Here is a 10248-nt window from a genome sequence, read left to right as displayed (position 1 = left end):
ATGGTGTTTGTAAATAGGATCACAAGTCCGCATCTTGTACAGCAATTAACCACTAAGAAGAATATATGCAGTGTATTATTTGTTGAAAGTGTACTTCTGATTTGATTTGAAACTGTCTAATTGCTATATGTTTATCAATAAAACTGTAGAAAAAAACACACACACACACACAAAAAAGAAAAATATAGGGGGCCCGTGACATATCTCAGTGGTCTAAAGTGCCTGCTTAGGCAGCCACAGGGGACCACAGTTAGATCCCTGGCACCACATGCAGTGCCAGCCCCGCTTTCAGGATGGGCTGAGCTGCACCCCCACAAAATATATTATAGGGATAATTACTACAATTTCTAAAGTCTTGATAACTTTTAGTATTAATTATCAGTAGTTTTGACACCATGAAGACAGACAAGTATACTCTAACATTGTATTGGAAGCCAGCATCCTAAGTCACTGCAGCAAGATCAAGGTGATGAGTGGAACCAGTAGGAGAGTCCCAAGAAAGAATTGTGTCATCCATAAGCTTATTGGAGGGTGAGGAAAATATTCACACACATTTCAATTCAATTCCCAACTCAGTGACCCTGGGATAGTTGTTAAACCTCTTCAGACCTTAGTGTCTACCTTCAAAATGAAAGTAATTATAACTGTGCTGCAAGGCTGGAGTACAACATACAGGGAAAATATGTGCTAGGATGCTTAGCACTATATGGCATAGAAAATACAAAATAAGTAATTGCCATTGGTTTTAATCCTTTTGCTTCATATCTAGACCCACATAAATGCCAGTTATATTGAAAACGCTCTGTAACTCCAGCTCAGTCTGCTCCAGACTTCCTGGCAAAGTGTTTCACTGTTGACCATATCTGTGCGTATGGCTTAAGATATGATCAAATTCAAATTCATCTAGCCCTGAGATATATTCTCTTTGTTAATTACTTCATCAGTCTCTGTGCCATGCATATCCTAAGATTTAGGGATGAGTGCTGCTCAGGCAAAGATTTGTAAGCATGACACAAAGAAGTACCTCAGAGGCTAGTGCAGCATATTTGAATTAGCAATGCCCCATATAAGTCTAAACAAGTCTCATTCTACTTTCTTGTCTTATTCACTCAAACTCCATAGCCAGGGTTTATGTGCTTCTTGCAGTGTGAACAATTACTACCAAGTCTTAACCTACATTAACTCTTATTATTTGCTTGCACTTACTGGATTGTGAAGGATGGCTTGAGTTTAGGCTTGCATGACTCCAAAATTTATAACTTTTTTAATTTAAAGGATACACTCTAATCCAGTATATCCAAAATATTAAATTATGTCAACATAAATCAATATAAAAATGATGAGTGCAATATTTTGCAGTGTTTTTAATAGTAGATCTTAGCAAGCCAGAGCATGTCATGATGTGTAAAGCACATGCCAATTCAGACAGCCTACTCTATGTTGTGTTGTGGCTACTGTGCTGGACAGCAGTTCTGGAGTAAAAGCCATTCCTTTTAGTACATAAAATCATTTTTAATCTGTCTTAATTATTTTTAACCTCTAGCCTTACAAGTTTACTTTTTACTCTATAAAAATTATATAAACCTTTATTTTTCATGTCTACAGTGGTTATTTTTTTTTTTTTTTACAATGGTCTTTAAGAGCATGACCCAACTTTAGAAGCTCTCCCTTATGAGTTTACACGGGTTTCAATTGGGATTAATTTCAAGTCTATCACTTAATAATAATTAGATGACTATTTATTTTATGCAAAAGTAAAGCAAAATCTCATAACAAAATAATAGGAAATAACAATACTTAATACATTGATAATAGTTATCTTTAGTTACTTGGAGTGCAAGATATGGACATAAAAATTTCTCCAATTTAGCACAAACCTTTATTTTCAATGAACTAAGAGACACTAGTGGCATAACTTACATTTTTTCCTTTTCTCTTCCTTCCTTTTCCTTCTCCTCCATCTTATTTTTTCTCTTCAACAATTCCTTCCCAATTTACAATATCTATTGTACATTTTAGATCCCTGAGTTTTATAATTTCCTCCCTTATATGAACTTCAAGCTTGACTTATCTTCTTTTTCTAGAAGCTGGACTTTCAACATTAGGTTGTTTATTAGAGCTCAGTCAGTTTTTCTGACGTGGGAATTTGATTAAATTTTCCTCATAGGACCGCTTTCATTGTGTCCTATAAGGTCCGGTATGTTTTACTGGCATTATCATATAATTGTAGAAAGTGTCTAATTTTCTCTTTAATCTGGGATCCATTGTTCAGGAAGGTGTTATTTAATTTCTGTGTGTTTAAGAAATTTTTGTGGGTTTTTTTGCCATTGATTACTGATTTTATTGCACTGTAGTCTGATAATTTCCATTCCATTCCATTTACTTAAGCATGTTCTATGAGCTAGTGTGTGGTCCATTTTAGAGAAAGTTTCATATGAAGCTGAAAAGAATATGCATTCTAATACAGGGTGGGAAGCTCTGTAGCTATTTGCTAAGTCCATTTACTAAAAAGTTTGCTTCTTATTGGCAGCTCTTTGCTGATTTTTTTCTAGTTGGTCTGGCTATTTGTGACAGTGTGAATTAAGGTAGTCCATTAAACTACATTAATGCTTACCTGAATTTTCATGTCTAGTAATATTTGTTTTAGATAATTGAATGTGCTGGTAAATTGTTCCTTTAATAAGAATGTAATGACCTCTTTTATCTGTCTTGATCAATATTGGTTTGAAAATCACTTTGTTTGAAAATAGAATAGCCACCTCTGCAGTTTTCCAGGTTCCTGTCGCTTGAAGTATAGGTTTCCATCCTTTAATTTTCAGTCTATGAATTTCTTTTTGAGTTACATAGGCTTTCTGTATGCAGTGCACTGTAGGATCTTATTTCTTGATCTATTACTGCAGTTTGTTTCTTTTGATTGGTGAATTGAGACCATTTACATTGATAATTGCATCTGATATATATTGAGTTATTCTGGCCTTATAATGTTCCTCTTGTTGATTCCCTTTTTTACCGCCATTCTTAAATTGTTTGCCTTGCTTGCTGGACACAGTCTACTGGGGTTCATGGAATTGTAGTCTTTGTTATATTTTTCTAGGATATCCTTCAGATAATTTTTGAGTGCTGGTTTGTGGTCATGGATTTCTTCAGGTGTGCTTTGTTATAGAAGTATCTCATTGCTCATAAATTTTGTATAACTACTGTATGCTAATAAATTTCATTCCTAGAGATCATTTCTATCAATTTTGAAAGGTAGTTTTGTAGGGTCTATCAATCTGGGCCGGAGGTTGTCTTATTTAAGGGCCCTAAATACTGCCCCGAGCTGTCTTTTATTTAAGGATTTATGTTGAGATATTTATAATGATTCTGATGAGCTTTCCTCTATAGATTATTTTTTTTCCTGTCTCTAATTTTTTTTCTAATGGTTTTTGATATTCTTTTTTCTGTTGAATTTCTGGGAACTTGACTATTATATGCATTAGTGTAGATTTTTTTTTTTTTTTGGTGGAAGCAGGGATTGAACACAGGCCCTTGTGCTTGCCAGGGAAGTGCTTTTTCCCCTGAGCCATGTCCACGGCCCCATAGATTTTTTTCTTTTTTATCATTGCTGTTTGGAGTGCTACATGCATCATTTACCTATATGTCAAATTCATTTTCTATGCATGGGAGTTTTCAGCCAATACTTCTGTGAATGGATATATTGCACCATTTGAACTATCTCCTAAGGTTTACATTTACTCCAACAAGTCTTATGTGATTCTCTTTTATGTTATCTAACAGCTGCTGGTTTGTGTTTTTAGATTCTTGTGTTTTTAGGATGTCTTTTTTTCATGATTTCTAACTAGAAATCTATCTTCTAGATTTGATATTCTGTCCTGCTATTGATTGATTTTAGTGCATATACTTTCAACAGAATTTTTAATGTTCTGAATATTTATTTGAATCCATTTCATGGATTCCATTTCTGTCTTGTGCTTATCATTCATGGTTTCCATCATTTTCATAAGGTCCTCTGATCTGTATCTACTCTAGATTCACTAATTATGTGTTTTATTATGTTCACCTCTTTAGTTATCTGAAAAATCACTTCAGTTTTTCTAGAGTCTTGTCCATCTTCTTTGTTACTTCTGCTGTTTCCATTTTGGGTGAGTGTCTTTTATTGTCTTTGACCACATTGCCTCCTGGGTTTGCGTTGGGTAAGATGGAGGTATAGAATTCCATATTGCTTCTGTGTCTTTTCATTTTCTATTTTTTACATTTCATTTTATTCATTTATGCTGGTAAATTGCTTCTGGTAGGTAGTTTTATTGCTAGTATCAAGGACTATTTAGGAAATGTAATTTTTAGAAATATCTTCTATGTGTAGCTGCATTTTAGCTTTAGAGTCTGTCACAAGATCCAAATTGAACAATTGCTCTTCCAAGATGCCCATACTCACAAAAGGGTTGAATGGTTAGAGCTGGTGAACACTCATAATTGATTTACCGGCTAGTTCTCTAGTGAAAACATCTGCATCATGGGCCCCATGAAGAAGGCCATTGGCTTCTTCAGAATTAATAAAAACAGCTACAAGGCATTTTTCACCATAACATGAGTTGATATAGTGGCTTCAATCTCTATGAAGTTCAGCCACACCTCACAGGACTCAAACACAGACTGATAGGTCAAGAATGAGACAATGAACTTGTTGTGAATCCCAGTTCCATTGCTGGAAAGTTAAACTTTCTGTTTAACAGGATAATTCTACTAGGTGAATCACCAGTTGTTTGGCCATGATTTAGATAAGTTCAGCTGTGCTGCTATGAAGCCATGCTAGATGAAGGAATAGTAAGGATGAAGGATGCTTTTTGTAACAACAGTGAAAGGAGTGCCTATAGCTTAGAGGCTAAAATTCATATTCTTGATCTTTTCAAGGTACAAAGAGATGGAAGTTATGTTGGGATAGTCTAAGGTTTAGTGTTATTATCATCCTAAGAACTAAAGCTGTGGAAATTTTGACATCTGAATTTATTGTGAGCTCCCCCATTGTCCATATGATTCATTGAAGGCTATCTACTTCTACTACAGGTGCACGTTTTCTTCATTTGTTCACTGAGCAAGTATTGAGCCTATACTGTGTTTTAGAGACTTGTACCAGCACATTTGGAAGCTTGGCAACTACTGTCCTGTAACTTTATTTATTTATTTATTTATTTATTTATTTATTTTTTGGCGGAGCCGGGGATTGAACTCAGGCACTTGAGCTTGCCAGGCAAGTGATTATTCAACTGAGCTATCTCCCCGGCCCCATGTAACTTAATTTAATTTCTTCATTTTTGATTAAATTTCTTCTTGACAAAACTTTAGTTGGGGTCCTCTGAAGTCTGTTCATTACTAGACCATTGTATCAGTACCTATCCCATCTTTAGCTTTCTCTGCCACATCTTAGTGCATTATTCTCTAACTTCCATTAACATACAATCATTTTTCGTATTTGAATAAATTCCTCATCATTTACCTCTGATATGTAAGCTCTAGGTATGCCTTTAGGAAGAATACTATTAAATCACATTGAAAGCCTAGCCCCTCATGTCTTCTATTACATAATTTTCCATTCCCAGGGGTCTCCTCAACCCTTTGGCTATAAAGTCCTACTTGTCTTTGTACTTGGAATTGAAGCCAATATCTCTCCTGTATTACAGCACCCCTATTGTGGTAGTCTTATAGGGTACCTTGCTTATTGTCTAAACAAATGTATGAATAGTTTTCAACAAGCTATCAGAATAAAGTTCATTTTGGAAATTTGTTATAAACTTGTGGCAAATTTTTTTTTTCCTGGAACTGGGGATTGAACGCAGGCCCTTGTGCTTGCCAGGGAAGTGCTTGTTCCACCGAGCCATCTCTCCGGTTCCTTGTGGCAAGTTTTAAGTGAGAGTGTACAGCACTTGTTCAGGTCTAGTTCACTGTAAGTTCTCATCAAATGATGGGAACAGTGCTTTGGAGAAGAGCCAGAAAGCATTTAGAGACTATTGAATGATAAGAAAATTCAGTATCTTTGTGTCCTTATTGGAATAATAGATCTTAAACAGACAGAAAAATGATGATTAGAGATACTTAACAATGAGAAGTGGTAACGAGTATCTGTTGTTTTGTGTCTATTTATTCTTAAACTTTTTTAAAATAATAAAGCCCATTTTATTCTACTTATATTGTTTTTTATTAGCATATAATAGTTACACAAAAGATGTTCCTTTCTGGTATATTTATACATGCGTACAATATATTTTGATTATTTTCATCCCTCACCTGTTCTCCTTTTTTCCACTTCTTTTCCCCAATTTTCTCCCATTCTCTAGCATTGTCCTAATTATTTCTTTGGATGCTTTGTTAATGATAGATACAAATGCAATTGTTTTTTGTACGGTGATCTTTTGTCCTGCCTCTGATAAATCTGAAGTCTCCTGATGGAGTTCTTGTGGTTTTCTAAGTACAAGATCATCATCTGGAAGTAGAGTTTGACTTGATCTTTCTATAGTGATCACTTTCATTTCTTACTCTTGATTAGTCACTCTGCTTGAAATTTCAAGGGCAATATGAATGGAAGTTCTAACAGGGGACATGCTTGTTTCATTCTTGGTTTTAGAAGAAATCCTTCAGTTTCCTCCATCTAGTATGATTTTATCTGTGGCTTTCTTTTATATAGTTTTTATTAGTTAAAAGTAAGAAGCTGTTATTTTTAGTGCTTTTATAATTTTATCAATAAATTATTATTTTTTTATGCATTTAGTACAGGGTCCACAGGGTCTCACTATGTAGATGGGACTCATACTAATCCTCCTGTTTTCAGCCTCCCAAGAGCTGGGATTACAGTTGTGCGTCACCATGCCCAGTCTTAATTGCTGTCTCAGTGCACCCCAGGGGTGGGGCCAGCACTGCAGGCCTGGGGATTGAACCCTAGCCCCTGTGTTTGCCTAAGCAGGTGCTTTAATCCACTAAGCTATTTGGCTGGTCCATTTTCAAGAAATTATGATCAATTTTATATATGGCCTTTTGGGCATCTGTTGAAATGATCATATGAATTATTTATTCTTGGTTCTTTTAATATGGTATATTATATTTGTTGTTTTTTCAAATTTTGAACCATTCTTGCAATTAAGGGTGTAAACTAACTTGATCATAGTATGTGATCTTTTGAATATGTTATTGGACTCTATTTTTAAGAATTTTAACCAAGATTTTGTATTCCACACTCATTAAGGATGTTGATCTGTTTTCCTTTCCTTTCCTTTCCTTTCTCTTTCTTCTTTCTTTCTTTCTTTCTTTCTTTCTTTCTTTCTTTCTTTCTTCTCTCTTTCTTTCATCCTATTCTATCCAGTTTGGTACAAGCACATAATGAACTTATAGAATGATAATGGATACATTTCTTTTGTATTTTGTAGAATAATTTGAGGAGTGTTGCTATTACTTTATATTTATCTTGATTCTAATGTGAACATTATTGCCATGTTATTTAGCAGGGCTAATTACAAAAGCCTACGTACACTTTATTTGGTCAGGACCTAGAGAAAGCTATTGTGATCTGTCTTAAGGATTATACTTAGCTAGCAATCATGAACTGCATTGGCATTGTACAAAGGAGGTAAGCATTTGCAGTTAACACTGTGAAAAATATCCAGAAGTAACTCAGTTATATTGAATTAGGATTTTTAAGAAGCCATTCTTCATTTATGCTCCTTGTTAAACTGACTGTGTAAAATGATATTTTTCAAAGAATCATTTCATGACTACACGATAAAAACACTGGTAATGCTTCCTGCCTTTAGTTTCAAGTCCTGGAAGACATTCTCTGCATCTAAAGGACATCATGTTTATACTTTGAAAGGAACACAACAGAGCTTACATTTATTTTTCTGTTAATGAACAAACTATCAATCTTTTCAGATGAACTCCTTTAAAATAGTAATTATGATGTTATTTGGGGAGTCCTGGACTCAAACAATACTCTTGTCAATAACAAGCTGACCATGTCCTATTTTTGTTGGATAGCATATCTGTATTCAATAAAACTTATTGTCCTCAGGAAAAGAACATTCATGATTAGCTTGTTACCCTTGATCTTTTTTGAAATCCTATATTTATTTCATAAGTGTTAGGTACACCATGCTAAATGTTATATAAATACTCTTCAGGGTATTTGTAGTTTAGAAATTTTAAAAGGTCTCTTTTCATAAGGTGTTTTATAATTTAAGTGAGATCATGACATACACGTAGCATTAGATGTGAGCAAAGATTTTCTTCAACTAACACTAGTAAAGTCAGGAGTTTCTGAAGACCAACCAATTCTCTCATAATATTTTTCTCTATGAACATGGGATTATGTTTAGGACAAAAGAGAGAATAAATGATATGGCTTAGTAACTAGATTGAGCTTAAAGGCAGTAAGAACTTTTGCTGTAGCAGTTCATGAATAGTGAGCCTCTGAATAGTCCAGAGATTCTAGCAACTACATGAATATCTTGTAAGGAATCCTGTGAAGGAAATTCCTGAATTTTGTATGAGGATTATAGTCCTTGATGATTTGTATATTTTAGCATTAGTTATAATATTATTGAGTACACATTATATACCATGAATATTCTAAACTCTTTTTGTTTATGTACTTATTTAATACTTATTAACATTCTATGGAATGGGTGATAGGAAATAAAAGCAGGAGGGACAGTGATGTGAGCTCAACAGGACAAGTTTTTCTCAGAACGAACCTGAGCAGGACCTGTCTGGAAATAGAGACCTGACCTATTACTCTGATACAAGTGATGGGGTGTTCACAGGGTGATGGGAAGAATGAAGAGTTCAATGACAGGGAGTTGTGGCTGTCTACCAAGGATGTTTGCCCAAGGGTAAAACTTGACTACCTCAGGAAATAGTGAGCCCCTGAGTACTCTAGAGATTCTAGAAGCTGCATGACTATCTTTGCTGCTTTTTCTCATCACTTGGATATCTGCTATGAGTCTCACACTCAGGGAGGCTTTTTCCTTGTTATCATCTTTAAGTCTAATTTATAAATACACACATATGTACATATATGTGCTTGATAGGTTAATATCTTCTTCTAAAGTCTGGAAACTCTGAAGAAAATATATATTTTTATTATTTGTGGTCCCAGTGATGAATTTCTAAAAGTGTCCATTAGAGTACAGATATTTAATGTATATTTGAAGAAAAGAGGAAAGAAGCAGTGGAAGGTAATGTTTTCAATGCCTTTAAAATTTTTTTCAAGGATGGCTTTTGAGTGATTAATGATGGTCTTCCATTGTTCAAGAGGCCAGAAAATTAAAAAGGAGCAAATGAGAAAATAAAAAATAAGCATTGACCAAGAAAAAAAATCATTTTACTTAAATGCTTTGGAATTTAGCACGGGTCACTGTGACAGGCAGTCTTGATCCAGTATTTGATGGCCGTATGAAAGTAAAACTTAGCTCAGAAGGGGTTGACTCTAATTTTTTTTCTTCTTCTTTACAGAAAAAGTATAGTTAGATTTTCATATGTTCAATGCATGCATAAGGTAACTGTTCTAATCTAATGATACTGTTGCTTAATTTGAAGTAACAAGGTGTTTTCTTCGAAAAACAGCAAAAAAGAAAAATGCATTGGCTTCAGGTCCTCTGATTTTGTGGCTCTTACCACTGGTCTTAATCCTTTTTTTTTTTTTTTAATGAATACTATAGCATCTATAATGCATTACTACACAGATCGGACTTGTAATGTTTTCAGTCTCCTAAGTGCTGGAATTACAGGTGCGCACCACCACGCCCAGTCTCAGTCATCCTCCCAGCGTGCCCCAGGGGTGGAGGCACATTGGAGACTGAACCCCGCTTCCTGCGCTTGTCTAAGCTGGTGCGTTAATGCCCTTTTCTTCTTCTAGAGCATAGCTCTGAGACAGAATGCTAGACATTATCCCAAAGTATAGTAACACAAATCCATAATGCTCCATCCACAAAAAAAGTCAAACTCACGTTTATCTCAGTTAAAATGACTTTATTCTAGAAGGAAATCAGCAGGGATGGATAAGGTTAGGCTGTGTGGAACAGATTCTACAGAAAAGAGCAGCCTAAACATTTATGAATACTTTCACGTGTATATAATTTGATCATCATAATGTCTCTTCAAGCAGTTATTATCATTATTTCATTGATATACAGATAAGAAAATATAGTCTCCAGGGAACAATTGCAATGAGAATACTTTTTTTTCTGACAGACTTAATTCATT

The sequence above is a fragment of the Octodon degus genome, unplaced genomic scaffold (genome assembly GCF_000260255.1).
Source record: "Octodon degus isolate 3935 unplaced genomic scaffold, OctDeg1.0 scaffold00040, whole genome shotgun sequence".
In the NCBI taxonomy this organism is placed as follows: Eukaryota; Metazoa; Chordata; class Mammalia; order Rodentia; family Octodontidae; genus Octodon; species Octodon degus.
This window is presented reverse-complemented; position numbering follows the sequence as displayed.